Source organism: Mandrillus leucophaeus, unplaced genomic scaffold (assembly GCF_000951045.1).
Source record: "Mandrillus leucophaeus isolate KB7577 unplaced genomic scaffold, Mleu.le_1.0 Scaffold22, whole genome shotgun sequence".
Lineage (NCBI taxonomy): Eukaryota > Metazoa > Chordata > Mammalia > Primates > Cercopithecidae > Mandrillus > Mandrillus leucophaeus.
The window spans coordinates 2,918,363-2,924,362 of record NW_012102254.1 but is presented as its reverse complement, the minus strand read 5'-3'; positions in this window follow the sequence as shown (position 1 = coordinate 2,924,362).

The following is a 6,000-nucleotide window of genomic DNA, read 5'->3' as shown; positions in this document are numbered from 1 at the left end:
GACCCGGAGGAACCCACCCGCCACGCGGCAAGCATGGAGGCGGGGACGTCGCGGGCCCAGATACCCGCAAGGTCGGGGCGGGGCTCAGAAGAGCCGCAGGGGGCGGAAGCAAGAGCCCCCACTGTGGAAACAAGCCAGGCCCGGCGCGCATGGAGCCTCTCGAATTTCTGCACCAATCCCGTGTTCCGGGCGGGAAGGCTCTCAGGGAGGTCTCCGGGTCTCCACCAGGGAGGGGCGGGCGTTGGCAGAGCCTGGCAAGGGGGCGAAGCCGACGGCCCAGGCTCTAATCGGATCAGACCTAATCCGTTCGCAGCCAAAGCCACTAGCCCAGATCTCGCACAGCCAGGCCCGCCAGAACGCATCCCTGGAGCAAGGGGTGAGACCCTCCCTGGGACTGCGGCTACCTCGCCTTCCTTCTAGCCTCCTCCGGGCAGCCTGGGGAGTGGCCTTTAATCCTGGTCCCTTCTCCGGGATACGTCGTCCCCCAGGTGTCTCAGACCACCAAGACTCAGATTCCTAGGTAGACCAGGGGGGCCTAGATCCCCAGCCGGGCACACATGGACGCCTGGCTTTAGAGTATCTGTGGGGCCCATTCACAGCTTCAGGGCTCACAGGGCAACCCAAGACCACTCACTAGGAGGTCTGCTTAGTCGGGAGGAGGAACCGCAACCTAGTCACTTAGTTTATTCCCCCAAACTGACCGTCTACCCCTTAATGTGTTATTCACCCAAATGTGACAGTTCAGGGTATCAGCCCAAGGAGACAGGACAACTCCAGTATTTAAGAGACTCTCAGTCCCATTTCTGTCTTAAAGGACCAAGTAAGTGACCAAGATGGAGATTCCATCTCCTAATCTTTCTTATACATGTCTCCAGATGGAGTTGCCTTGGTTCAACACCTGTTTCTCCGCAGAATTATGGCTGCATCCTATTTGCCTAGCCTAGCGTCTCTACTTCTCCTGCCTGGTAAACTCCTCATGCCAGAAAAGCTCAGTTCTTATCACCTTTCCCTCTATGAAGCCTCCTCAGCAGTTACACTTATGCCCATCATCTCATCTTACCTACAGTTAATCCTCACTGGACTGCAAGGCACTTGAGTGCACAGGGCTGGTAACAGAGGGAGGCTCCATATCAGACAGGCATAAATGAACGAATGGCAACCACCCACACCCAACCCGTAACTGTGGTCTGGAGCTCCTTGAAAAAAGGGGTAAGGCTCTTTCTTTCACAGTTTCATGCTGCCTCCAGGGACCAAGTAAAATATGTTTGAAACAATAGCCTTCTCTAAACAGGGCACCATGTAGGGCTTTGCACTCACCTCTTGGCCACAGAGGCAGTAACACACCCTTAATTGCCTCCAACCCATCTCGGCTTCCCTTGTGTGCAGCTTACCTCCTGTCACCTTTTACTGTATGTAGACTATCTGTGTTCCTCTGCTTGTTTCCTCAACTCGGGTTGTGGCTGTCAGAATGGCCTACCTCCTCCTTCCCTTCCTGAGGTCGGTCTGTGTGGGAAGGCCTCATGGATGGGTTCCTTGATGTCTGGGGCATGACAACCACTCACACGTTTTCAACAGCATTTGATGGAGGAAGTTCTCCCACTCATTTTAAATATATTGTGTTAACTATTTAAGTATCTTCCCTTTCCTGGAGATGAAGTCTGCTAACACTTACTTCAATGTGGATTTTTTTTTTTTTTTTTTTGCGACGGAGTCTTGCTCTGTCGCCCAGGCTGGAGTGCAATGGTGTGATATTGACCCACTCACTGCAACCTCTGCCTCCCGGGTTCAAGTGATTCTCCTGCCTCAGCCTCCTGAGTAGCTGGGATTACAGGCATGCCACGCCCGGCTAATTTTGTATTTTTTGTAGACACGGGATTTCTCCATGTTGGCTCAGACTGGTTTCGAACTTCAGGCCTCAGGTGATCCGCCCGCCTTGGCGTCCCAAAGTGCTGGGATTGCAGGCATGAGCCACCATGCCCTGCCCAATTTGGGATTTTAAATCAATTGTTGCTACTCAGTTTCGTTCTGATCTTCCCTAGTGGATCTCAATAGCAGTTTGAGAAGTGAGCATAGCACACTTGGTTGGGTAACACCTCCACAAGATGAATGGGAAAACTCAGTCAGTGGAATGTGATGGGAAGGGCAGGATTCAGCATCAGTGTGACTTTGAGTTAGCAACTTGTCTCTCATATGTGAAAGTGCTTGGTAACCAGTGTCAAATGAATATTTATTCTGAGCACAGGACTGTGGTAGGGTAGAAAAGAGACAGAAGATGTAGGAACCACAGAGTGAAAAAAAGGGAAACTGACGTCCTTATACCCATGTCCCCATATTTATGTCTCTTGCCTCTGGGCATCAGGGATGTTTTATGTGGCAAGTTTCTTCATGCCTCTGAGGTTCTTACTGGGTTGGCAGCTTGCCTCCAGGGCTCAGGTAGGCTCAAGGTCCATTGCCATGAAAGCAGCCAGCCTCCATCTGCATGAAAAGCCCCTGGTTTGACCAGGGGGCTGCAGTCCAGAGCAGGAGTGCTACAATTGCCATGGTTGGGGGCATAGCTGCGTGGACTGGAAGTTCCCGGCTTTAAGTCCTCAGTATTAACCATTAACATTGATATGGTTTGGATGTTTTATTCCCTCCAAATCTCATGCTGAAATGTGACAATGCAGTGTTGGAGGTGGGCCTAGTGGGAGGTGTTTGGGCCATGGGGGTGGACTCCTCATGAATGGCTTGGTGTTCGAGGTAATGAGTTCTTGCTTCATGGGTTCATGTGAGATCTGGTTGTTTACATGAACCTAGTACCTCCTCTCTTCTCACTCCTGCTCTCACCATGTGATGCTGGCTCCCCTTTGTCTTCAGTCAAGATTGTAAGCTTCCTGTGGCCCTGACTGGAAGCAGATGCTGGCTCTATGTTGTGTACAGCCTGCAGAACCGTTAGCCAAACACACTCTTCCTTATAAATTACCCAATCTCAGGTATTCTTTTATAGCAACACAAACAGGCTAACACAAACATATTAATGAGTTTTTAGTTTTCCTTGTGCTAATGTGCCTAATTCTTCACAATCACACTACAAATATCTTGTCAGTCCTATTTTACACATCTGCAAATGGAGAGAATTAGCAATTTTGTCCAAGAGTACACTAATGAAGTGGTAAGGACAGGATTTGAACAAAGACCCTGATTCCAAACCCTTTCGTTTCAATATGGAGGTTTTCATTCTTGCTTGAGAAATCAGGACACAGAGGTAGACTATCAATTGGCAGAACAGAGGACCTCCCTCCTCCCCTCCCCAACTCTCCTACCTTCACTTAGCCATTTAAGAAATAATGCCATGATCTCTTACCAGGGAACACAGCAACAAGACCAGACTCCTGGTTCTAGCTAGGCTGCATGGCAGTCTGCTCTGTGACCATTTTATGTGATGTGCCTCTTTACACCATCCCCAGAAAGGGAAGGGCTAAGAGGTAGGGGTCTGAGTTCTTTGTGCTGACCACCACCTCCGCACTGCAGAAAACTCTGGATTCTCAGTTGAGCAAGTGCTGTCATCTAAGGACATCACAACCTGAAGAAGGTGGTAATCTTGTTCAGGCAATGGGTCTGCAACCAGATGGGAAAGGCCTCTTGAATTTCATTACCCCAAAGCCAAACCAGCTGGGAGAAAGCCACACAGCACAAACACAGGGCCTCACCATATGGAGAAACTTTTTTTTTGAGAGTTTTGCTCTTGTTGCCCAGGCTGGAGTATAATGGCATGATCTTGGTTCACTGCAACCTCCACCTCCGGGGTTCAAGCAATTTTCCTGCTTCAGACTCCCGAGTAGCTGGGATTACAGGCATGCACCACCACACTGGGTAATTTTATATTTTTAGTGGAGATGGGGTTTTGCCATGTTGACCGGGCTGGTCTCGAACTCCTGACCTCAGGTGATCTGCCTGGCTGGGCCTCCCAAAGTACTGGGATTACAGGTGTGAGCCACTGCGACTGGCCAAGCAACTGTTTGCAGAAGAGACCTGCTGCCTCAGCAGGTGACCTAAGCACTTTTCGGGCATCCTGTAGCTACTGTGGAATAAGCTGACTGCAAACAGGGATGCCACAGGAAACCCATCCATGTCTGGACCAAACCAGACACATCAATCAGCCTGTGCCGATTTGGTTGGATCCACCGTCTATCACCTGCTCAGTTCTGAAACTGCTACAGAAATCTGCTAGGGAGGATCAGAATGAAACTGTGTAGCTATTACCATCCAAGACTGTTCCCACTTCCTTACATTCTTCTGGACCAACTGCCCTGAGAGAGCACCTTAGATGGTAGATTGCCACAGAACCAGAGCAGGAGGCATTTTCCTTGTCACTTGTCTGAAGGTGGTTGTCACACTGTATTAAGGCACGGCTATTTTCCAGAGGCCTGCAAAAGCTGTATCCTAAGGGGAGGTGGGAGTATCTCCCCTGAAGGGTAAAGTTGCTGTCAGAATTAGTCAACTGGCTGCCCTCTATAGGTTAAAAGGGCATGGAAAGGTCTTTGGGGGCAGTGGTAGTAAAGATGACTACAATTCTGCGTGGCAGGCTAAGAGCAGGGGTTCCATAAGAATTGGAACAGGGCTAGAGCTAGCTACAGTTGGTTTTGGAACCTGTTTAGTTTGATTCATAGCACCTTCTCTATCCCTTTAGTCACCCTTTGTGTATGACAGTGTTGCCTCAACTTTGTCCCAAGGACTTCAGGATCACAGGTGTATCCTAATGGCCAGAGTGCTGGCATGCCTAAAAACAAGCCACAGGGAAATGAAGCTGGGGGGAGAAGCTGCTCACAAGGAGATCCAACAAAGGAGGTTTGGGTCTGAAGGCAGGTAGCGCTTCCTTCAGGGATATACCTTTGCCATCCCATTCTGAAACGACCTCCTTAAATGGAGATAATCCATCAACAGGGAATTGAGGGTACTTTCACATTGTTTCCAGGAAGACACCCCCCTTTAATGGGAGCAAAAGAACTACGCTCCTGGAACTGTAGAAAGCAGGGGTTTTGTAATAAACAGTTACAGGCAGAGCGGTTTGCAGAGTACTCTCACAAACTGGCATTATATAGACAAAAGGGTGCTCTGGGTATTCAGATGGATATTTTTCCAGAATGAAGGTCAACCCCTCAGGCTACCATATCCAGCAGGACAGAAATCATGGGAGACCACGCAATTCACAGACTATCCACATTGTCCACCCGGAAGTTGTCCCCAGGAAATTTTTTGAGAGTTTTGCTCCTGTTGCCCAGGCTGGAGTACAGTGGCGCGATCTCCAGCTCACCGCAACCTCCACCTCCTGGGTTCAAGCAATTCTCCTGCCTCAGCCTCCCGAGAAGCTGGAATTACAGGCATGTGCCACCACACCCGGCTAACTTTTTTGTATTTTTAGTAGACGGGGTTTCTCCATGTTGGTCAGGGTGGTCTTGAACTCCCAACCTTGGGTGATCCACCCGCCTCGGCCTCCCAAAGTGCTGGGATTACAGGCATGAGCCACCACGCCCGACCTCCAGGAAACTCTTGATTGCATTTATTTTCTTTATGAACACTTGGAAGAATACAAAACATTTTTTATTAACCATTTATGGTCTTGTACCCCACCCCATTAGAATAAATGGCCTGGATGGCATAGGCCCTGCATACTGTATTCACAACTGCAATTTCACTGTATTAATTGACCAATGTCTGGCAAATAGTGGCTCCTCAAATGTTTACTGTATGAAACATCTCATACAATAAACTGTAGGGATCTTGCTCTATCATACGACCTTCTTAACCACTAGCTCTCCAAGGTTGGTTCCTTGACCAGCTTCATCAGCATCTCCTGGGAACTTGTTAAAAATGCGAAATTGGGCTGCGCGGTGGCTCACGCCTGTAATCCCAGCACTTTGGGAGGCCGAGATGGGCAGATCACGAGGTCAGGAGATCAAGACCATCCTGGCCAACACAGCAAAACCCCGTCTCTACTAATAGTAAACAACAACAACAAAT